Here is a 25787-nt window from a genome sequence, read left to right as displayed (position 1 = left end):
AGTGGTCATGTATGGATGTGAGAGTTGGACTGTGAAGAAAGCTGATCGCCGAAGAATTGATGCTTTTGAACTGTGGTGCTGGAGAAGACTCTTGAGAGTCCCTTGTACTGCAAGGAGATCCAACAAGTCCATTCTAAAGGAGATCAATCCTGGGTGTTCACTGAAAGGACTGGTGCTAAAACTGTAACTCCAATACTTTGGCCACCTCATGTGATGAGTTGACTCACTGGAAAAGACTCTGATGCTAGGAAAGGTTGCGGGCGGGAGGAGAAGGGGATGACAGAGAATGAGATGGCTGGATGGTATCACCGACTCTGTGGACATGAGTTTGAGTGAACTCTGGGAGTTGGTGTTGGACAGGGAGGCCTGGCGTGCTGTGATTCATGGGGTGGCAAAGAGTCGGACATGACTGAGCAACTTAACTGAACTGAACTGAACAAATTATGAAACAAACCTTATTTTAATACAGTAAGTTTTCACCATTATAAATTTTCTTGTGAAGAGATTTCCCCCCAAAACTTTATTATTTTTGTTGCTAGGGTCATTTACAGAAAACAAATGTTGAAGAACTTCCTTCTAATTATGAGAAGCATTGGGCTTTGTGTTATATAGGAAATGAAATTCTTGGAAGGGAGACAGTATAGATAGAAGTGCTTTAATTTTATAATGAATATATTCTTATTTATCATCACATTGGCAGAAATCTCACTAATTTGTGATGTTTTCCAAAGGTACAATTGAATGGACTGACCTTCCAGAACTGAGGGGTTTATTCCCTAGGGGCCTGTTTTATAATTTGATACTGATATATTGTATAGTTCATATAACCAACAATTCTCTTGAAAACAAAGGAAATAAACATGATTTGACTGCTTGACCATGCAAATTCAAAGAATTAAGTAATAGCACTGAAATAGTTTGGCCTAGTGTATCCATCTAGTCTGTGACTTGAATCATTCTATTACTGGCTGAGGTTCATTACTGAGTGTCTGTATTCAAAGCAAAGCTGGTTAATTTCATATCAGACATATAACTTTCAGAGTTTTCTATTGAGCAGAAATTCCCAGGTTAGCACAAAACTTCACTGTGTCAGGGCACTAATCAAATAGTAAGTAGCAAAGTCAAATATGGTAAATTCTCAAATGAATTAAATCATCCATGGGGGGGGGGGGCTTGTTATAATGCTCAGTTGGACTTTGCAAAGCTTTTCTGTGGACATCATTTTCATGTTGCTGCTGCTGCTAAGTCACTTCAGTCGTGTCTGACTCTGTTCAACCCCGTAGACAGCAGCCCACCAGGCTCCCCCGTCCCTGGGATTCTCCAGGCAGGAACACTGGAGTAGGTTGTCGTTTCCTTCTCCAATGCCTGAAAGTGAAAAATGAAAGTGAAGTCACTCAGTTGTGTCTGATTCTTTGCGACCCCATGGACTGCAGCCTACCAGGCTCCTCCATCCATGGGATTTTCCAGGCAAGAGTACTGGAGTGGGTTGCCATCAAATATTGTGTCAAGCAAGGATTATATCTCTGATTTCCAAGTTATCACAGAAGAGATGCAGAGAAAGCCTCATTTACAATTACATATGTGTTATTTTCCAGTTTAGATTATGCTTTCTACTTATGAGAGACCATATAATAGAACTGCAAGCACTGCCTCCTCCATTTAGGAAAGATTCACCGGGTCAGAGCGCCTCAATCAGAGATTTTAAAGAGAAATAGACATTGAGGAAAAAAAAAGAGATCATTAGAGGCTGTAAGAAAAACCTGAGTAAAGAGTAGAAGACGTGATGAGAATGTCTCATTCGGTATAACTCACACAGTTTAGAATGCCTGGAGCACTTTTTTGTTGTTGTTACTGGTATGAGACAAAGCATGTAGACATGCACTAAATCATGGAACACTTTTAGACTTTTCTGAAAATTAATTTTTAGCCTGTAGGGAATGGGGTAAGAAGCAAATTAAGTAGGACAGTGACAGAATCAGATTTGTGTTTCATAAAAAGACCCTGACAAAATTGTGGGGAATTGACAGGACAGTTGCACACTGGAGCACTGGAGACCAGCAGCATGTCATTATCATAATTTGCACTAGAGACAGTATGGACATATGAAAGCCTCAGCTGAACTGGAGAGAATCAGACATAGGAGAATTAGGTTTGAGAAGGAGAGAGAAAAATATAGAATGATTCCCAAGAAATTGCCTTGAGCAACAGGATGAGTGACAATGTTATTAGATAAAATGGGAAACATTAGGTTCAGGTGAAAAAAAAGTGATGATTTATATTTTGGACAAAATGAGTTCAAGATGCCTATGTAGTATTCAAGGGAAAATAACCTAGTAGGCAGTGGAATTTGAGGGGTTGAACCTAGGAAATGGGTCTAACTATATGGATTAATGAACACATTAGTGATCCTTCTGGACACTAGTAGAAATAGTGTGAATGAGACAGATTTTTTGAACTTACATCTTGAAGCCATGATTGTGATTAAGAAAGTCATCCACATGTATAGAGAAAACAGAGAATGTGGACTGAATTTTAAGAAACTCAGATAAAAGGAAAAGGATAAATCTTCTTCTTGGATTCAGATTGCATTCAGTGCAGAACAATACAACATAACCATGATTAATTTCTAATATCTCACCCTACTACTTGAGCTTTAGCCACAGTTGATATTTGTTAGGCAGTTAATATACTACATGCGCTGCATATGCTCCAAGACTTCCATTATTACTTACATTATTAATACATTATGATGTATTACATTATACAAGGTCCATGTATTTTTGAGTTGCAACATTGAAAACATGTTAGCTAATCTATAAAATTACATAGGAAGAGGCAACTCTGATCGCATAACCACCTATTTTATAAACTATGCACATAACCATGAGGGTTGGAAAAGTTGAAAGGGTTTCAGAGGCTCAAAAAAGAGGCAAGTTATTAATAGATCAGATTACCTGGCTTAGTGCCTGTTTTCAAAGATGCTATTTTATTAATTTTACTTACGTTTTCTGAAAAAAAAAAAAAAAGCCTTGATCTGGGATTTAAAATAAAAATTCTCTCCTTATTCAAACCATCCAGAGTATACTATATGTGAGGCATTGCTCTGTGCGCTTCATTTCGTCCTCAGAGATCCTATGAAACAGGTGCTGTCATCTCTGTAAAGGAGGCAACGTCTGCAGTGATGTAGGAATTGTATTTATATTACTTTACTTCCCTGCATAAGACTTACTTATGGTCTCAGCGATCTCTCAGTTTAGGCTTAGAACCAAATTTTCTATTAAAATATAAACATATCCTAGGCATAAATTTTCCTATGTGAATCTAGCACATAGTTACCTAACATGGTAGATGCAACCAGATGCTGTGGCTGCTAAGGATACATATATGTGTAGGTATTCTGAGCAGGGTCCATGTATTCACACTGAAGCAGGTGACCAGAAGCATGGCTCAGCCAGAGACAGAACATGTAGGTCCAGTTTGACAGAATGTGGTGACTAGACACCTGGAAGAAAATCAACAGTTTCAGGGCAATTATGTTGTCCTAAATATTCAAGCAGGAAAGTTAGAGAAAACTCTCACCTAAGCTCATGATCACTCACCTGGAACCAGACATCTTGGAATGTGAAGTCAAGTGGGCCTTAGAGAGCATCATGACGAACAAAGCTAGTGGAGGTGATGAAATTCCAAAAGAGCTATTTCAAATCCTGAAAGATGATGCTGTGAAAGTGCTGCACTCAATATGCCAGCAAATTTGGAAAACTCAGCAATGGCCACAGGACTGGAAAAGGTCAGTCTTCATTCCAATCCCAAAGAAAGGGAATGCCAAAGAATGCTCAAACTACCGCACAATTGCACTCATCTCACACGCTAGTAAAGTCATGCTCAAAATTCTCCAAGCCAGTCTTCAGCAATATGTGAACCGTGAACTCACAGATGTTCAAGCAGGTTTTAGAAAAGGCAGAGGAACCAGAGATCAAATAGCCAACATCCGCTGGATCATGGAGAAAGCAAGAGAGTTCCAGAAAAACATCTATTTCTGCTTCATTGACTATGCCAAGGCCTTTGACTGTGTGGATCACAAAAAACTGTGGAACATTCTGAAAGAGATGGGAATCCCAGACCACCTGACCTGCCTCTTGAGAAACCTGTATGTAGGTCAGGAAGCAACAGTTAGAACTGAACATGGAACAACAGACTGGTTCCAAATAGGAAAGGGAGTACGTCAAGGTTGTATATTGTCACCCTGCTTATTTAACTTCTATGCAGAGTACATCATGAGGAACGCTGGACTGGAAGAAGCACAAGCTGGAATTAAGATTGCCGGGAGAAATATCAATAACCTCAGATATGCAGATGACACCACCCTTATGGCAGAAAGTGAAGAGGAACTCAAAGGCCTCTTGATGAAAGTGAAAGAGGAGAGTGAAAATGTTGGCTTGAAGCTCAACATTCAGAAAACGAAGATTATGTCATCTGGTCCCATCACTTCATGGGAAATAGATGGGGAAACAGTGGAAACAGTGTCAGACTTTATTTTTTTGGGGCTCCAAAATCACTGCAGATGCTGAATGCAGCCAGGAAATTAAAAGATGCTTACTGCTTGGAAGGAAAGTTATGACCAACCTAGATAACATATTAAAAAGCAGAGACATTACTTTGCCAACCAAGGTCCGTCTAGTCAAGGCTATGGTTTTTCCAGTGGTATTGTATGGATGGGAGAGTTGGACTGTGAAGAAAGCTGATCGCCAAAGAATTGATGCTTTTGAACTGTGGTGTTGGAGAAGACTCTTGAGAGTCCCTTGTACCGCAAGGAGATCCAACCAGTCCATTCTAAGGGAGATCGATCCTGGGTGTTCATTGGAAGGACTGATGCTAAAGCTGAAACTGCAATACTTTGGCCACCTCATGCGACGAGTTGACTCACTGGAAAAGACTCTGATGCTGGGAGGGATTGGGGATAGGAGGAGACAGGGACAACAGAGAATGAGATGGCTGGATGGCATCACCGACTCGATGGACATGAGTTTGAGTGAACTCTGGGAGTTGGTGATGGATAGGGAGGCCTGGCGTGCTGTGGTTCATGGGGTTGCAGAGTCGGACACGACTGAGTGACTGAACTGAACTGAACTGAAGCTTGAGAAGGGAAAGTACAACCAATCATAATGAATGGATGAGGAAATAATGGATCCAATTTATTATATAACTTATTCAATGTTAGAGATGTCTGTATGGATCCAAATCTCATTCTCTTTCTGCTTGCTGCATTTTGCCACACTGCCAAATAGAACACATTCTGTTAGTAGCATGTGTCCAGTAGGAGTTAAAGTCTCTTGATAACAGAACATACTTAATTTGACTTTCCTGATTAAGAAGAAGTTGTCTTAGTAATTATCACAGCACACACTGTCAGCAGGACACCTCGTTGTTCTTTCTAGTGGAAAGATTATTTATGTGTTTACAGTTTACTACAGTCACTGCTGAATGGTGATTGTAACTTAGGATGGAAGGGTCAGATTAGTTGATATATAAAACAGATCCACAGAAGAGAAAAATGGCTTCTCATTCATAATGCATGTGTAGACATGCATATACTATGTATACTATTATACACACACACACACACATATATATACACACATATACACTTGGTAGTGTATGCTCAGGTATGTACGCACATATACATGCACATTAAGACCAAGAGAGAAAGAGAAGAGAGGCAGAGGCAGCAATTTGCTTTCCTTGTCTTCCACTGAAAGGAAATTTGTGTTTATTTCTAATTTAGCAATAGTGCAAAACACCGATTCAGTCATGTGTGAATATTTGCAAACATATTGCTAAGGTCAGTCAGCCCTGAGGTGATTTTCTAAGAAAGTGCTGATTATGTAAGTTAATACTGCTTGTGAAAAGCTTTTATTTTATATTCCATTTATTTTCAAATTAAAAGTACCTGCCCAAATGATTTAGATGTGAAAACCCACCGTGTAGGGTATATGCCATTTTAGTGATTCTCAGGGTAGCATCAGTTTTGACCTCCTTATCTACACTGTAATATTCTAATAGCTGTGTGGTCAGTTCAGGACTGAAGGAAAACAAGCTTCTACTCTAGTTAGGGTCAACTCTTAAATAACCCAAGGGTGTGTTCAGAGTCACAAATTCTCAGCAACATTTCTGTAGGATTCCATCACAGTTGTCAACTGTGAAAGATACCAGTAAGCTCAAGGAAAGAAATATTCAGGTAGCTTTAATTCACAAACCTTACCCATCTGTAAATTGCATTGAATTTTTCTATGTATACATTAATGAACTCATCACAACATGACTCACAACACACCTTGAGAGGCATAGTATCAGATGAACAAAAATTGTGAACTATGAGTTTGAGAGGGTAACAGGCAGGAAGCCCAGGGGTCTCCAAACGGAGGAAATAGCCTGCAAGTGTCAGACATTTTTATCTCTCTTAAGCGGCAGGAGGAAACAAACTAGCGATATGATATTTTTTCCTTATCTATACAAATTTAAAAGGAAGTTTCTCTTAAAATACTGTGTTGCCATAATGACACCTGGTTTCACCTGAAGTTCAGTTCAGTTCAGTCGCACAGTCGTGTCCGACTCTTAGCAACCCCATGAACCACAACACAAAAGGTCTCCCTGTCCATCACCAACTCCCGGAGTTCATTCAAACTCATGTCCATCGAGTTGGTGATGCAATCCAGCCATCTCATTCTCTGTCGTCCCCGTCTCCTCCTACCCCAATCACTCCCAGCATCAGAGTCTTATCCAGTGAGTAACCTCGTCGCATGAGGTGACCAAAGTATTGGAGTTTCAGCTTTAGCATCAGTCCTTCCAATAAACACCCAGGGTTGATCTCCTTTAGAATGGACTGGATGGATCTCCTTGCAGTCCAAGGGACTCTCAAGAGTCTTCTCCAGCACCACAGTTCAAAAGAATCAATTCTTCGGCAATCAGCTTTCTTCACAGTCCAATTCTCACATCCATACATGACCACGGGAAAAACCATAACCTTGACTAGATGGACCTTGGTTGGCAAAGTACTGTCTCTGCTTTTTAATATGCTATCTAGGCTGGTCATAACTTTCCTTGCAATGAGTAAGCGTATTTTAATTTCCTGGCTGCAATCAGCATCTGCAGTGATTTTGGAGCCCCCCAAAATAAAGTCTGACACTGTTTCCACTGTTTCCCCATCTATCTCCCATGAAGTGATGGAACCAGATGCCATAATCTTCGTTTTCTGAATGTTGAGCTTCAAGCCAACCTTTTCACTCTCTTCTTTCACTTTCATCAAGAGGCCTTTGAGTTCCTCTTCACTTTCTGCCATAAGGGTGGTGTCATCTGCATATCTGAGGTTATTGATATTTCTCCCGGAAATCTTGATTCCAGCTTGTGCTTCTTCCAGCCCAGCATTCCTCATGATGTACTCTGCATATAAGTTAAATAAGCAGGGTGACAATATACAACCTTGACGTACTCCTTTTCCTATTTGGAACCAGTCTGTTCCATGTCCAGTTCTAACTGTTGCTTCCTGACCTGCATACAGGTTTCTCAAGAGGCAGGTCAGGTGGTCTGGGATTCCCATCTCTTTCAGAATGTTCCACAGTTTATTGTGATCCACACAGTCAAAGGCCTTGGCATAGTCAATGAAGCAGAAATAGATGTTTTTCTGGAACTCTCTTGATTTCTCCATAATCCAGCGGATGTTGGCAATTTGATCTCTGGTGCCTCTGCCTTTTCTAAAACCTGCTTGAACATCTGGAAGTTCACGATTCACATATTGCTGAAGCCTAGCTTGGAGAATTTTGAGCATGACTTTACTAGCGTGTGAGATGAGTGCAATTGTGCGGTAGTTTGAGCATTCTTTGGCATTCCCTTTCTTTGGGATTGGAATGAAGACTGACCTTGTCAATCCTGTGGCCATTGCTGAGTTTTCCAAATTTGCTGGCATATTGAGTGCAGCACTTTCACAGCATCATCTTTCAGGATTTGAAATAGCTCTTCTGGAATTCCATCACCTCCACTAGCTTTGTTCGTCATGATGCTCTCTAAGGCCCACTTGACTTCACATTCCAAGATGTGTGGTTCCAGGTGAGTGATCACACCATCGTGATTATCTTGGTCGTGAAGATATTTTTTGTACAGTTCTTCTGTGTATTCTTGCCACCTCTTCTTAGTATCTTCTGCTTCTGTTAGGTCCATACCATTTCTGTCTTTTTTCGAGCCCATCTTTGCATGAAATGTTCCCTTGATATCTCTAATTTTCTTGAAAAGGTCTCTTGTTTTTCCTATTCTGTTGTTTTCCTCTATTTCTTTGCATTGATCCCTGAGGAAGGCTTTCTTATCTCTCCTTGCTATTCTTTGGAACTCTGCATTCAGATGCTTAAATCTTTCCTTTCCTCCTTTACTTTTCACTTCTCCTCTTTTCACAGCTATTTGTAAGGCCTCCTCAGACAGCCATTTTCCTTTTTTGTATTTCTTTTCCATGGGGATGGTCTTGGTCCCTGTCTCCTGTGCAATGTCACGAACCTCTGTCCAGAGTTCATCAGGCACTCTATCTATCAGATCTAGACCCTTAAATCTATTTCTCACTTCCACTGTATAATCATAAGGGATTTGATTTAGGTCATATCTGAATGGTTTAGTGGTTTTCCCCTACTTTCTTCAATTTAAGTCTGAATTTGGCAATAATGAGTTCATGATCTGAAAGTTAACTATCCTCAAATTTTGAGTTAACCAATGCATTTTTCTTATGGAAATTTGGTCTTAAGATATGTTAATGTACTACACATTTACCCCAGACTCTTATCTTCAAGTCAGTTCCTCCCAATGGCTCAGGGCCTACTTGATAAACCTCTATGTTATACTCAGATATTGTTCCCTTCAGTTCAGTTCAGTTCAGTACAGTCACTCAGTCGTGTCCGACTCTTAGCGACCCCATGAACCACAACACGCCAGGCCTCCCTGTCCATCACCAATTCCCGGAGTTCACTCAAACTCATGTCCATCGAGTCGGTGATGCCATCCAGCCACCTCATTCTCTGTCTTCCCCGTCTCCTCCTACCCCCAATCGCTCCCAGCATCAGAGTCTTTTCCAGTGAGTCAACTCGTCGCATGAGGTGGCCAAAGTATCGCAGTTTCAGCTTTAGCATCAGTCCTTCCAATGAACACCCAGGGTTGATCTCCTCTAGAATGGACTTGTTGGATCTCCTTGCAGTCCAAGGGACTCTCAAGAGTCTTCTCCAGCACCACAATTCTTCGGCGATCAGCTTTCTTCACAGTCCAACTCTCACATCCATACATGACCACAGGAGAAACCATAGCCTTGACTAGATGGAGCTTGGTTGGCAAAGTTATGTCCCTGCTCTTTAATATGCTACCTAGGCTGGTCATAACTTTCCTTCCAAGGAGCAAGCGTCTTTTAATTTCATGGCTGCAATCAGCATCCGCAGTCATTTTGGAACCCAAAAAAATAAAGTCTGACACGGTTTCCACTGTTTCCTCATCTAATTCCCAAGAAGTGATGGGACCAGATGCCATGATCTTCGTTTTCTGAATGTTGAGCTTTAAGTCAACCTTTTCACTCTCTTCTTTCACTTTCATCAAGAGGCCTTTGAGTTCCTCTTCACTTTCTGCCATAAGGGTGGTGTCATCTGCATATCTGAGGTTATTGATATTTCTCTCGGCAATCTTGATTCCAGCTTGTGCTTCTTCCAGCCCAGCGTTCCTCATGATGTACTCTGCATATAAGATAATAAGCAGAGTGACAGTATACAGCCTTGACATACTCCTTTTCCTATTTGGAACTAGTCGGTTGTTCCATGTACAGTTCTGACTGTTGCTTCCTGACCTGCATACAGGTATCTCAAGAGGCAGGTCAGGTGGTCTGGGAGTCCCATCTCTTTTAGAATGTTCCACAGTTTATTGTGATCCACACAGTCAAAGGCCTTGGCATAGTCAATGAAGCAGAAATAGATGTTTTTCTGGAACTCTCTTGATTTCTCCATAATCCAGTGGATGTTGGCAGTTTGATCTCTGGTTCCTCTGCCTTTTCTAAAACCTGCTTGAATATCTGGAAGTTCACGATTCACATATTGCTGAAGCCTGGCTTGGAGAATTTTGAGCATGACTTTACTAGTGTGTGAGATGAGTGCAATTGTGCGGTAGTTTGAGCATTCTTTGGCATTCCCTTTCTTTGGGATTGGAATGAAGACTGACCTTTTCCAGTCCTGTGGCCATTGCTGAGTTTTCCAAATTTGCTGGCATATTGAGTGCAGCACTTTCACAGTATCATCTTTCAGGATTTGAAATAGCTCTTTTGGAATTCCATCACCTCCACTAGCTTTGTTCATCGTGATGCTCTCTAAGGCCCACTTGACTTCACATTCCAAGATGTCTGGTTCCAGGTGAGTGATCACGCCATCGTGATTATCTTCGTCGTGAAGATCTTTTTTGTACAGTTCTTCTGTGTATTCTTGCCACCTCTTCTTAATATCTTCTGCTTCTGTTAGGTCCATACCATTTCTGTCCTTTATCGAGCCCATCTTTGCATGAAATGTTCCCTTGATATCTCTAATTCTCTTGAAAAGATCTCTTATTGTTCCCTTAATCTATGTAAAACAAAACTGTATGGTAATCTGCCCTTCTACAAGATTCAAGTTAATCATTTTATGGCCCGGGATGAATCATCCGGTGTCAAAATTATCCCAAAATGCATCTTATTGGTGAGGGTCGTGGTGCCATTCTAAGCCTTAAGACATTCCTTTCTCTCATTAAGAGAGAGCTAGTGACTATATCGGAGAAGGCAATGGCAAGCCACTCCAGTACTCTTGCCTAGAATATCCCATGGATGGAGGAGCCTGGTAGGCTGCAGTCCGTGGGGTCGTTAAGGGTCGGACACGATTGAGCGACTTCACCTTCACTTTTCACTTTCCCACATTGAGAAGGAAATGGCAACCCACTCCAGTGTTCTTGCCTGGAGAATCCCAGGGACGGGGGAGCCTGGTGCGCTTCCGTCTATGGGGTCACACAGAGTCGGACACGACTGAAGTGACTTAGCAGCAGCAGTGACTATGTAACATCCAGCTGAAGACTAGCAGGGGGGCACTCTTTCTGCCCCCTTCTGATGTCTGTGTCAGAAGCTTTCTCTATCTCCTTTATACTTTAATAAAACTTTACTACACGAAAGCTCTGAGCGATCAAGCCTCGTCTCTGGCCCCGGATTGAATTCTTCTCCTCCGGAGGCCAAGATCCCGGTGTCTTTGTGTCATTCCACAACAACCTTTCAAGTTGACTATAAAGAAAGATCACTGAGCACAGAAATTCAGTCTGTTTATTTTACTCATGTGATGGTAAGAATAAGCCTTAAGAAAAGACAGTCCCTTGTGGAGAATTCTAAAAATTGACTAGGTGACCTAGTAGATATTTTATCTCCAACTTCTTAGATTTTATGACAAATGTATAATTAAAATTATGTATAATTACATAATGTACAGTATAATTCAAATTATGTATAATTACAATTATATGGGTATAATTACAATTATGTATAATTACTTAATTAAAATAGCACTCATTTCTGAAACACAAATCAATGCAACTCTATCAAATACTATATTCTTCTGTGGGGAAAGGAAAATGTATCTTAAAATTTTCAAGATTACTTTCCAAGCATTATGTTCATTGTTAGTAACAGAAAGTGATAATTTAGATGTGTATTTGGGAGGCGGGTTGTGATGTGCCCCCAAATTAAGCAAACTCCTTCCATCTTTGAATTTAAATTTTTTCCTTAATATATCCAAATCATAAATATTTCCTGAATGTTCATCTGTTTCTATATTTTCATGGTATAATTTTAGAGAAATATTAAAAAATGCTCACCATACATACCTTTATTAAATTGCATAAAACTCCAATACTTTGGCTGCCTGTTGCAAAGAGCTGACTCATTGGAAAAGACCCTAATGCTGGGAAAGATTGAGGGCAGGAGGAGAAGGTGGCAGCAAAAGATGAGATGTTTGGATCGCATCACTGTCTGAATAGACATGAGTTTGAGCAAGCTCCAGGAGACAGTGTAGAACAGGGAAGCCTGGTGTGCTGCACTCTATGGGGAAGCTAAGAGCTGGACATGACTTAGCACCTGAACAACAATAGCAGTAGAATCATTGTTGTTTTCCATCTGTCACTTCCTGTGTCTGACTTCCCTCCTTGCACAAACCTAATTCACATTATGTCTATGTCTTTTGGTTCAGGTCTGTTACAGGGGTTTGAAAGAAAAGTAAAAATATCTAAGAAATATTACCTTTTAAGATCTTGGGCAAAACGGGCTGCCTCATTGCCTATACTATGCTACCCAGTGCCACACAGCGAGCACAATGCACCTTATTCTCATGAATGTAAATCTTTAAAGTTGAGTATGTGACTTTTTAATTCTGGAAGGTAAAAATGGTTAAAAAAAATCTTCACCTTTGTCTTGGAAATGTTTTCACCCCTCAGAAACGAGTTCATGTGTGCAACAAGGGATATGTACAAGAATGTTTGTAGTTAAATGGTCTTTAATAGACCAAATGGTATATAATTTCAAGTATAGAGTAAAATATGTAAATAAATGATTCATAAAATGGGTATTATTGTGTGAATAATAAATTTATTACAGTTATAGCATGTTACAATTGCAGAACAAATGTTAAGAGGAAGAAGCCAGAAATAATAGATGAGGTCTGACTTCACACTGACAATATTCCAATAGGCAAACACATTTACAGTATAGTGAATCAGGATTGATAATACATTAGCATAAAAATCTAATAGTGTAATACAGACTAAATCATATGTAGGACTTGTTCTAAGAGTGCTAGCATAGTTTAACACTAAATTTGCTAATAAAGTATATTACCATAATAATAGAAAAAAGGCTAAAACACTGAGTATGGAAAATATTAATTGAATATTTCTTCTGAGCTGTTCCCAATCTTTAGGGGCTTCCCTGGTGGCACAGATGGTAAAGAATCTTCGTGCAATGTGGGGGACTCAGGTTTAATCCCTGGGTTGGGAAGATCTCCTGGAGAAGGGAATGGTTACCCCCTCCAGTATTCTTGCCTGGAGAATTCTATAGCCAGAGAAGCCTGGCAGAGTAGAGTCCATGAGATTATAAAGAGTCAGATACAACTAGGGAAAACCAGTAACCATAATAAACAAAATCTGTGTTCTTAATGCTTTTGTTTTACTGGAGGAGACAGATAATAATAAGCAAATGAGTAAAGTGCAGCATTAATTTAGATAGGGGAAATATGAAAACAAATAATGATAAACATGAAATCTATATTTGTAGAAGTGGATGGATGCTGTTCTCTAATAATTAGCGAAGTTGAACATCTTTACATGTGTCTGTTAGCCATCTGTATATCTTCTTTGGAAAAATGTCTGTTTAAATCTTCTGCACATTTATTTATTTTTTTTTTTGTATTGAGCTCACAGTTGTGAGAGATTTTTATATATTTTGGAAAGTAACACCTCTCTGTTGCATTATTTGTAAATATTTTCTCTCATTCTATAAGTTGTCTTTTTATTTTATTGATAGTTTCTTTTACTGTGTAAAAACTTTTGAGCTTGATGGGATCCCATCTGTTACTTTTTAATTTTATTTATTTAGTTTTTTGCCTTGAAAGACTGATCCAAGAAAATATTGCTACCATTTATGTCAAGGAATGTTTTGTCTATGGAGTTTATGGCTTCATGTCTTTTCATTATTTTGTATGTGCCTGTCCAGCTTTCTTTGTACCACTTGCTGAAGAGACTGTCTTTTATCTGTTGTGTATTCTTGACTTCTTTGCCATATATTAATTAACCATAGGTGTATGGCTTTATTTCTGGGCTCAGTATCCTATTCCATTGATTTATGTTTTTGTGCAAATACCACCTTGTTTGGATTACTATGACTATGTAAGATAGCCTGAAGTCTGGAATGGTTATACTTCTAAATGTTCTTTTTCTCAATATTGCAATTCTGGGTCATTTGTAGTTCCAAATATATGTGGATTATTTTAGTTCTGTGGAAAAATGTCATAGATATTTTGATAGGGCTTGTGTTAAATCTGTAGATTGCTAGCAACTGGAATGATCTTTGAAGTTGATTTTCCCCTAGAGCCTCTCAAAACCCAGCCCTGTCAGCAGCTTGATTGAAACCTTGAAATATCCTGAGCAGGGCATCCACCTTAGAGAGGCATAGGTTCTTGATCAAGGAAATTATGAGAAATTAATATGGGTTGTTCTAAGTCACTGGATTTGTTTGTTACACAGCAGTGGAAATCTAACATATACATATACATATATCTAAAATATGTTTGTTTTCTTTTTTAGTAGAAATTTCTAATGCATATTGTCTGTAGTCATTAATTTTTTGTGTCAACCTGACTAAACCATGGAGTTCCCAGATATTTGTTCAAACATTATTCTCAATATTTCTCTGAGAGTGTTTTTAGATAAGATAAACATTTACTCCAATCATTTAAAGACATGAATAGAGGGAAAAGACTGACTTTCCCTTGAGTAATACAGTTTCTACAATCAACCTTCTTATCTGGATATATTTAAAAATACTAATAACTGTTTCCAGTAGAAAAGAGAGAACCGATGATAGTGTATAATGTGGAAATAGAGATAGGCAACCTGCAACTGTTGGATATTCTTAATCAAACACTTATAAGAAGTGATGGATGACTGTGTGATACTTTAGAGTATTTTTGTAAACACACAAGTAATGAGACTATCAGGTTGCTTCTAATGTCACTGAACAAGAAAAGGTTGAGCTCAGGGATTCAAATTTCTCAGACTGCTGTATGAAAAGTCCTGAAGGCTTCGGTGTATTCCCTGAAGGAGACTCATTTCTTGTAGCTGCAGGGCTAAGATAATTGCAAATCATACTCATCCTGCAGCTGACTGAAATGCAATGCAGGTTGAACTCCCAGCTTCTTAGGATCTACTGTAAGAAATGGATTCTTGGTAGATAGAAGGTGTACGTATGGCAAACCTTTGATGAAGTTGTTGACATTGAGACCCTAATTCTGATAAGCCTTTTTTGACATTACAAACAGCTCTCACTTCCACTAGAAGTGGCCTCTCCCTACATTGACTAAGGAAACTAATGGCCCCTCCCTTTGGGGAAGTTGCCATAAAAAACTGCTGTCCTTAGCACCCACCTCACCATCCTTTTTTGCTTCCAGCCCTATAACTAGACTCAAGTTCCAGTGAGTCCTTAAAGGTGAGGCACAGATTGTGACCCAGAAAGTGTTTTGCACTGTAAAAAGAACTACTTGAGCTTTCTAATTTATTCAGAAAACATTCCAGGGAGCGTGTGTGGAGATGACTTTTAACAAAGTGGGATAATGATGAAAGGAATATAAAACTGAGTCAGGCCAGATTTATTGATGGGCTCACAAAGCAGAAATTCTGTATTATTGTTGCAGCTCAGGGAAGTAAAATGGCTCCATTTTGGGCTGGTTGGCTGAAATGTAGATCAGAAGATGGCTCAGAGTTAGTGAGTTGGAAATACCAGACTTGCCTTGCTGTAATGTAGAGGGAGGGATTCAGAAGCTCAGGGAGGTAGAAATGTTAGAATGGACTTGTCATTTAAGATGTACCCACACTTAGAGAGTCCCATAGATAAACCTTCCTCCAGTATTGTGAGAATTAAACTTGCCAGGGGATCCCTGTCCTCCTTGAAGAGCTCAGGAATCTCTGTTTTCCATAGTCCAGGCTTTACTGTGGTAACTAGAGTGACACCACTCATCTGCTGAAGACAAGGAGGGCATAGTTAGTTGCTCTAGCGACAGAGTCAAAGCAAAGAGCAGACCTATCGCATAGACTTATTTTGAACTGTGGTGCTGGAGAAGACTCTTGAGAGTCCCTTGGACTGCAAGGAGATCCAACCAGTCCATTCTAAGGGAGATCAGTCCTGGGTGTTCATTGGAAGGACTGATGCTAAAGCTGAAACTCCAATACTTTGACCACCTCATGCGAAGAGTTGACTCACTGGAAAAGACTCTGATGTTGGGAGGGATTGGGAGCGGTAGGAGATGGGGATGACAGAGAATGAGATGGCTGGATAGCATCACCGACTCGATGGACATGAGTTTGAGTGAACTCCGGGAGTTGGTGATTGGCAGGGAGGCCTGGCGTGCTGTGGTTCATGGGGTTGCAAAGAGTTGGACACGACTGAGCGATTGAACTGAACTGAACTGATTAACTAGTTGATCATGGTGTTCCTAGAAGTGAACTAGATAAGAAGCCTATTAAAACCCTCACTTGATCTTTGTAAGGAAAATTTCTAGGTCAAGTAAACAAAAGTCTCATCCTAAATCACAAGAAGAGTCAAGATTCCTCCATCGAGTCTCAGATTTGAGCCAGTTGACTGACCTAGAGGTCCCTTGGAAGAAGGATGATACTCTGCCAAAAATTTATACTGTTATTCTTTCTCCTGAGTGAAAGTTGCTCACTCATGTCCAACTCTGTAATCTCATGGACTATAGCCTGACTGCAGCCCACCAGGTTCCTCTGTTCATGGAATTCTTCAGCAAGACTACTGGAGTGGGTTGACATTGCCATCTCCAGGGCATCTTCCTGACCTAGGGATCGAAGCTGGGTCTCCTGTTTGTAGGCAGATTCTTTACCATCTGAGCCAGTCTGTCTCTTAGCCTTCCTCAAACCTATGGCCTTTCACCAAGGTAATTGGAGAAAAGGGAAAACTCAGGACTTATGAGGACTACTAGACATTGGTATCTTGATCTTTTATATAAATTATAAAAGTGACTATGGTTTATTGGACACAGCTTTTCATACCATGCCACAGTTTTTACCTAGGCTTCAGGATGGCATATCATGATAAATGTTTTCCTTTGCAACTGAAATAGGCCTATATTTTACACAGCTTTCTACCCCAATATTATTGAGGAATTTTAAAGTATATTTATCCCTCTGTGCTTATGGTAGAATTACTTCCACCTTGCAAAATATATTGATATAGTTCTCTACCTAATGACTTGAGGCAAACGATTCCTCACAGAAGATTTTAAAATATAACTCTATGTATATGGCCCTTGAATGTATTTTATGTTGGTTTCAGTTACAAACAGTACACTATTGACAGTGTTCTGTTTCCTGCTTTTGCCCATAGACCCAGAATAACTCTTGACTTTACTGTTTATGCAGTGGTCTATTTAAAGTAATACTTCACACAGGTTTTTAAAATTATCTGCCCCATTTTTTTTATCACCATTTCCTTAGAATGACTGTATAAAATTAGTAATTGCTAAAAGTAGCTCTAGTATCTGGAATACTTCAGTATACTTCAAAATAAAAGTTTATGAAGTGCTTATCGGACTCAGATTATTAGATTTCTATTGATTATTCACAAGATATGGAAGAAAAATGTTAGCTAAAAATGCTTCTCTCATATTTCAGTCCATGCATGCATACCTACAACTTCCTCTTGCTCCACAATATGGAAATAATAATAATCAACTTGATATGATGTTGCACTTGAATGGGATAAACTCATTTATAAATGGACTTTTTAAGTTTTAATATATTTAAAGTAATTTGTCTTACTTTAAACAAAGTAAATATTTATCCACATTCATGCATTTACCATTTTTGCACCATCAACAAGTGAACACCAGTAAAAGAATATAGATATTTTAAAGGGTATATTTAGTCATTGACTATCATCATAACCTTACTTGCTATCTGAATGCTATTTAATTTATTAAATCATTTTATCTCACTGTTTCATACATAAGCAATTCACATGACTCATTTCATACCACAGGTATTTCAAATACATGCCATTTTCTGCACATCTTATTTCCACTTTTGGTTAGTGTCTACATTTTTAGTCCAACTTAAATATTCAGTACTTTTACAAAATATTTGGAATATTAAAGCATGGAATTAAGTGCTACATATAATATTGCTTTGCTGGAGCAGCTGTGAAGAGATAACCCATGTCCAAGGTAAGAGAAACCCAAGAAAGATGGTAGGCGCTGAGAGAAGGCATCAGAGGGAAGACAAGACTGAAAATACAATCACAGGAAAATGACCAATCTAATCACATGGAACACAGCCTTGTCTAACTCAATGAAACTAAGCCACGCCCTATGGGGCCACCCAAGACGGATGGGTCATGGTGGAAAGGTCTGACAGAATGAGGTGCACTGGAGAAGGGAATGTCAAACCACTTCAGTATTCTTGCCTTGAGAACCCCATGAATGGTATGAAAAAGAAAAAAGATAGGACACTGAATGATGAACTCCCCAGGTCAGTAGGTGCCAATTGTGCTACTGGAGATCAGTGGAGAAATGACTCTGGGGGAATGAAGAGATGGAGCCAAAGCAAAAATGACACCCAGTTGTGGATGTGACTGGTGATAGAAGCAAGGTCTGATGCTGTAAAGAGCAATATTGTGTAGGAACCTGGAATGTTAGGTCCATGAATCAAGGCAAATTGGAAGTGGTCAAACAGGAGATGGCAAGGGTGAATGTCAAAATTCTAGGAATCAGCTAAATAAAATGGACTAGAATGGGTGAATTTAACTCAGATGACCATTACATCTACCACTGTGGGCAGGAATCCCTTAGAAGAAATGGAGTAGCAATCATAGTCAACAAACAAGTCCGAAATGCAGTACTTGGAGGCAATCTCATAAATGACAGAAAGATCTCTGTTCTTTTCCAAAGTAAACCACTCAATATCATGGAAATCCAAGTCTCTGCCCTGGTCAGTAATGCTGAAGAAGCTGAATTTGAACAGTTCTATGAAGACCTACAAGACCTTCTAGAACTAACACCAAAAAAAGATGTCCTTTTCATTATAGGGGACTGGAATGCAAAGTAGGAAGTCAAGAAACACCTGGTGTAACAGGCAAATTTGGCCTTGTAGTACAGAAGGAAACAGGGCAAAGGCTCATAGAGTTTTGTCAAGAGAACGCACTGATCATAGAAACCATCTTTTCCAGCAACAAAAGTGAAGACTCTACATATGGACTTCACCAGATGCCCAAAACCGAAATCAGATTGATTATACTCTTTGCAGCCAAAGATGGAGAATCTCTATACAGTCAGCAAAAACAAGACTGGCAACTGACTGTGGCTTAGATCATGAACTCCTTATTGCCAAATTCAGACTAAAATTGAAGAAAGTGGGGAAAACCATTAGACCATTCAGGTATGACCTAAATTAAATTCTTTAGGATTATACAGTAGAAGTAAGAAGTAGATTTATGGGACTAGATCTGATAAACAGAATGCCTGATGAATTATGGATGGAGGTTTGTGACATTGTACAGGAGACAGGGATGAAGACCGTCCCCAAGAAAAAGAAATGCATAAAAGCAAAATGGCTGTCTGAGGAGGCCTTACAAATAGCTGTGAAAAGAAGAGAAGCGAAAAACAAAGGAGAAAAGGAAAGATATACCGATTTGAATGCAGAGTTCCAAAAAATAGCAAGGAGAGATGAGAAAGCCTTCCTCAGCAATCAATACAAAGAAATAGAGAAATAGTTGAAAACAATAGAATGGGAAAGACTAGAGATCTCCTCAAGAAAATTAGAGATACCAGGGGAACATTTCATGCAAAGATGGGCTCAATAAAGGACAGAAATGGTATGGGCCTAACAGAAGCAGAATATATTAAGAAGAGGTGGCAAGAATACACAGAAGAACTATACAAAAAAGATCTTCAAGACCAAGATAATCACGATGGTGTGATCACTCACCTAGAGGCAGACATCCTGGAATGTGAAGTCAAGTGGACCTTAGGAAGCATCACTACGAACAAAGCGAGTGGAGGTGATGGAATTCTCATTGAGTTATTTCAAATCCTAAAAGATGATGCTGTAAAAGTGTTGCACTCAATATGCCAGCAAATTTGGAAATCTCAGCAGTGGCCACAGGACTGGGAAAATGTCAGTTTTCATTCCAGTCCCAAAGAAAGGTAATGCCAAAGAATGCTCAAACTACTGCACAATTGCACTCATCTCACACACTAGTAAAGTCATGCTCAAAATTCTCCAAGCCAGGCTTCAGCAATACATGAACCATGAACTTCCAGATGTTCAAGCTGGTTTTAGAAAAGGCAGAGGAACCGGAGATCAAATTGCCAACATACATTGGATCATCGAAAAAGCAAGAGAATTCCAGAAAAACATCTATTCCTGGTTTATTGACTATGCCAAAGTGTTTGACTGTGTGGATCACAATAAATTGTGGAAAATTCTTAAAGAGATGGGAATACCAGACCAGCTGTCCTGCTCTTGAAAAACCTGTATGCAGGTTAGAAAGCAACAGTTAGAACTGGACATGGAACAACAGACTGGTTCGAAATAGGAAAACAAACAAACAAAAAAAATCACTGCCAATGGTGATTGCAGTCATGAAATTAAAAGATCTTACTCCTTGGAAGGAAAGATATGACCTAGGTAGCATGTTAAAAAGCAGAGACATTGCTTTGCCAAGAAAGGTCTGTCTAGTCAAGGCTATGGTTTTTCCAGTAGTCATGTATGAATGTGAGAGTTGGACTATGAAGAAAGCTGAGTGCAGAAGAATTGTTGCTTTTGAACTGTGTTGTTGGAGAAGACTCCTGAGAGTCCCTTGGACTGCAAGGAGATCCAACCAGTCCATCCTAAAGGAGGTCAGTCTGTGTATTCATTGAAAGGACTAATGCTGAAACTGAAACTCCAATATGTTGGCCACCTTATGAGAAGAGCTGATTCATTTGAAAAGACCCTGATGCTGGGAAAGATTGAGGGCAGGAGAAGAGGACGACAAATGATGGATGGTTGGATGGCATCACCGACTCAATGGACGTGAGTTTGGGTGAACTCCAGGAGTTGGTGATGGACAGGGAGGCCTGGTGTGCTGCAGTTCATGGGGCCTCAAAAAGAGTCGGACACAGCTGCGCGACTGAACTGACAGTATTGCTCAGTTGCTCAGTCATGCCTGACTCTTTGTGACCTCATGGACTGTAGCCTATGAGACTCCTCTGTGCCTTGAATTTTCCAGGCAAGAATACTGAAGTGGGTTGCCATTTCCTTTTCCAGGGGAACTGCATAACCCAGGGATTGAAACCAGTCTCTCCATCTCCTCCATTAGCTACCTGAGTAGCCCACGTATGGTAAAAGATAAGTTTTCTAACAGTGAAAATTATTTTACTTGATTATAATGAATTACACATAAGAATCATTTACTTTCTAGAATGATGTAAAATAATGTTTATTATTGCAGAGGAACGTATCAAATGCCATGTCCTTCAAAACTGTGTCTATAAGCATTCAGAAAGATGCATTATGTTCACTGGCAAGCAAAATAAATGTCCTTGAAATCCTGCAGCCTTCAGTATAGTTCAACTCACTTGACACCTTGCTAACATATCAGATAATTAAATGGAAACTTAAGCACCAAATATTAAAAGCAACTTTGTATAATAGATTCATTGAGTATATATAAAATACCAAGTCCATGAAACAGAAAATAAACATGCTCTTCAAGGAGAGGAAGGAGAATATGTGAAACATAAGGTGCTATCAGCCAAATAATCTGCATTTTGTAGGCAGTTGTCAAATGTGATTAATTGTGAGTTCAGGGGACAGCCAGTACACAGCAGCCTTCGTTAGACCCAGAAATTTGCTGTGCCCTTCACTAATAGATAGGATGAGCCTGCTTACATATTTGACTTGTTCTGCATTGCATATATATTAGGAACCTCATATAGAGATACAGTGAGTTAAGTTATCTTTCCCATAGGAAAGCAGAAACAGTAGGACTGGGAGCATGGCTTTGGAAACAGCCATTCACATCTTCAATGATCTCAAACTTATTTTCCAAGGGAGATAATTCCACATTGATTCAATAGTTTAAAAGGATAGGCACCATGAAGCAGTTTTTTTTGTTTTTCTTTTCTGAACAGTCTTCAGGAAAACAAGCTGCAATGAGATATAATTCAAATGCTGAAAGAATCAGAAAACTTACGTTGGAGGGAAACCTCAGTCTGTTAAGTATAAAACATAAGGTATGCCCTTGATGCAAACTGTCTCAGCTTTATTGGGGGTCAGTGTGTATTCCTGGGTATTCTCTTAAGAATTCAGGCACAGTTCACAGGCATCTGCTTTACCACTTTCCTATGATATTTGAAAACTCTTCTCACTTGTTAACTCTTTTTAAAATTACATCACAGGGAAGTCTATGGATATATGTGTCCATATTTTAAACCTTAATTGAAAAAGGAGAGAAATTGTTGCTGTGCATAGATGGAAACCATGTTGCTGATAGGCAAAGTGACTTTGTGTTCCAGCTGTTCCATGTGCTCTCTGTGATTTGGGACAGCATGCTTAAATATTTGAAATCTTTTGTAAACCCTGTAAGATGAGGCAGTATCTAAACCACAGGTTAATTTAGAGGCATAATTATAGGCTGTACACAGTAACCAGCACAATTCCTAGGAGATAAAAGCTCACAATAAATGTTATTGACTTCATTTGTAATATTTTATTGCTATTATTTATTGCTATTATTTCAGTTTCTGCACTCTAAACAATTTCTAAGAATTCATTCTCTTATTTTCAGTAGCTTCCCCCCACTCTTTCTAATAAAAATGATTGAAAAAATGTTTAAGAACAGGGTCAGAAAATATGTTTGGGGTAATACATACTTGAGCAATTAGAAGTGATGAATTCTTTACTTGCAGATGATTACAAGTAACTCTATGTGGCGAGGGTTATGTGGAAGTGCCAGCAGAGATGGGTCAGGCATTTCTTTGTTCACTAGAAGGTTATTCAGTCCCGGGAGTTCATGCCAATCAACAGGTTCCCTTACCCTCTTGTTGCCAGTTTGAGTCAGCCCGTGGAGAGCCCTGTGGGAGATCAAATACAGGAGAGGGACATTAGTAGTACATGTATTCCCCAGCTCCCAAGCTGGATGTTCTCCTTTAGACGGCTTGACCCTCCAGAGAATTTCACTACTCTTTTACAAGGTGGCTAACACCATGCAACTCAGTCCTTCTGGGTTCTGGTCATTTCTCTTTTTTCTTGTCCTTCAGACTCTGGGTTGTTGCCTCATTAACCTTTGGAGTTCTCCTACACACAGCTTTCATAGAATTTTTTAATCATTTTCAATCACTGCTGTACAAAATAGCACAAATTTAGTGGTTTAAACAATATAAATTCATACTTTAAAGTCCTGGAGGTCTGAACTCTTAAAACCCAGGATTTAGCAGGTCACTTTCCCAGCAAATGTTTTAGGGAAAAGTCTGTTTTCTTGTCTTTTCCAGCTTCTAGAAGCTGCCTGCATTCCTTGGCTCATGACTTGCTGTTACTTTGACATTTGCTCTCTCATCACATCTCCATCTCTGACTCTCCTGTAGGTTTAAACTCATTTTATTCTGAGTATTATATCCTCCAGTCATCGTGAACTCCCCCTGGCCAGTCATACTGCATATATCTCTAAGAAGAATATCCCTAAAGTAAAACTATTCTTGAAGTGAAAGTGAAAGTTGCTCAGTCGTGTCCGACTCTTTGCAACCCCATGGACTATACAGTCCATGGAATTCTCCAGGCCAGAATACTGAAGTGGGCAGCCTTTCCTTCTCCAGGGGATCTTCCCAACCCAGGGATCGAAACTAGGTCTCCAGCACTGCAGGCAGATTCTTTACCAGCTGAGCCACCAGGGAAGCCCCAAACTATTCTTATCAAGTGCTAAAAATAAACCTAGCATCCCATATCCTTAGATTGGTATTCTAAGGTAACTCATTTTATGCAGCTGTGTCAACATTACATTTACTTTAGCAAATACTTTTAATACAGAATTCTGTTATCCAGAAATTTGGATTTTATTAAGAATGTAAGACCTTCCTGTCTCCATAATCTCGTTTATTTTTGCTAATTTTTGTATTGTTTTTAAGATTCAATTTTAGTACCATCTCAGATCAATTCAGATAGAAGGGAATCCTCTATCTTCTAAATTTCTGTAGGAATTAGGCATCATTTGAGTTTTTTATCACAATTCAAATTATAGTTATTTCTATTTTTATGTGTATACCTAGATTTCAAATTACAGAATCTTTGTACAGTCAAGTTTTATATATCCCTTAGTATAGAACATAGAAGATACATGCAGTTCTTACATAGTTTTATTTTTCTCCAAGGTTCTTTACTATTTTAGGAGTACTAAAGTAGGAATTCCCCAGGTGGCTCAGTGGTAAAGAACCCGCCTGCCCATGCAAGAGACACAGGTTCAATTCTTGGATTAGGAAGATCCCCTGGAGAAGGAAGTGACAACCCACTCCAGTATTCTTGCCTGGAAAATCCCATGGACAGAGGAGCCTGGTAGGTTATTGTCCATGGGGTTGCAAGAGTCAGACATGACTGAAGTGACTAAACAGCAGCAAAGTAGGAATTCTGAGAATGGCGCTGTATATCATGGTGAATATAATATTCTCCTGTATTGTGTTGAATTTTCTTATATAATGATTTTTTCAATATGAACTTTAAACTCGGCGTTTTTTTTCTATTAATATTTAATTGCCTGAAGTTCATCGACTGAATCATGGTTATCTGGCCTAAATGATAGCAGAAGAAATCATGCAAAAACTAATAAGACCTCAACTAATAAAGGTGAAATTCATATTGTGCCTCCGTATGGGTGGCTCTTATCTTACACATGGAAGATGCTTGGCAGAAAAAGTTTAAGGTATTTTGAATAATTGTAGTCTTGAGTTAGCCAGTTTGGTATTGATTCTGGTTTTGCTACTTAAACAGTATATTACCTTGTTATGTGATATAATATCTGTAAGTGCTAATTTATTATTTATACCTAGGATTTTTGAAGACTGAATTACACATAGGTTTATTGAGAAAATGGAATATGCAAAATGATTATTTCAATATTCAGTAAACTTATGTTTTAACAATATCTTAATAGCAAGTGGTAATGGTTTAGTCACTAAGTCATGTCCGACTCTTGCTGCCCCATGGACTGTAGCCTGCCAGGCTCCTCTGTCCATGGTATTCTCCAGGCAAGAATACTGGAATGGTTTGCTGTTTCCTTCTCCAGGGGATCTTCCCAACCCAGGAACTGAACCCAGGTTTCCAGCATTGAAGGCAAATTCTTTACTGACTGAGTTATAAGGGAATTGTACCAAACTACAAATCTGATTTTAGGACTATATACAAAATCTGTCACCAGAGCCTAACAAACTTGAGCCTAAAAAATATGTTCTCTAACTTAGAATGGGAGGAAAAGGCATAGTGTAAATATTTTTATGAAACCAGATTTGTTGCAATTGCTGTGGTGGTTTTGTGTCTAAATAAAGAACTGAAGTCCAATTTTGTCTACTTGAAATCAACAATAAAAATCACATGGTGATCATACTGGAGAGAGATTTCCTTCCTGATCAAAAGAACCTATTTTGATATTAAAGTTCTCACATCAGATCTGAACCACTTTCTCTCCTTCATGTACCACTTCCTCTGTTCAAAAAAATACTCCTGTCATAGATCTCAAAGAAATCATGTTTCATCTGAAGCAGAATAAATTATATAAGAAACTTCATTATTTTAGGAGAAAATTGGTTTCGCATAGTAAATGATATTAACAAGAAACTAAAAGGATCATATTGTACCTACCCAGGTTTTCAGACTTCTCTAATAAATATTTTTCTAAAATTATTATTTATTCAAAAACCATGCTTCTTCTGTAAGCATTTCTTTATAAGCACCAGGCTATTTTTAATTTT

The 25787-nt window shown here is 39.1% G+C and overlaps 1 long non-coding RNA gene across 1 annotated transcript in view; it reads right to left on the bottom strand.

Moving 5' to 3' along the window:
- Positions 1-729: 729 nt before the first annotated feature.
- LOC148775820 (uncharacterized) overlaps positions 730-25787 on the bottom strand; it is a 103047-nt gene continuing 77989 nt past the window's right edge. Inside the window, exons 4-6 of the long non-coding RNA XR_016038933.1 lie at positions 22707-22907; positions 3337-3502; positions 730-1365 (exon numbers count right to left, since the gene is read on the bottom strand). This is a non-coding gene — a long non-coding RNA (uncharacterized LOC148775820). The remainder of the gene's footprint in view (positions 1366-3336; positions 3503-22706; positions 22908-25787) is intronic.

This window comes from Moschus berezovskii, chromosome 13, assembly GCF_049115385.1.
Source record: "Moschus berezovskii isolate FMDL1 chromosome 13, NW_MosBer_1.0, whole genome shotgun sequence".
Taxonomy (NCBI): Eukaryota; Metazoa; Chordata; class Mammalia; order Artiodactyla; family Moschidae; genus Moschus; species Moschus berezovskii.
This window is presented reverse-complemented; position numbering and strand designations above follow the sequence as displayed.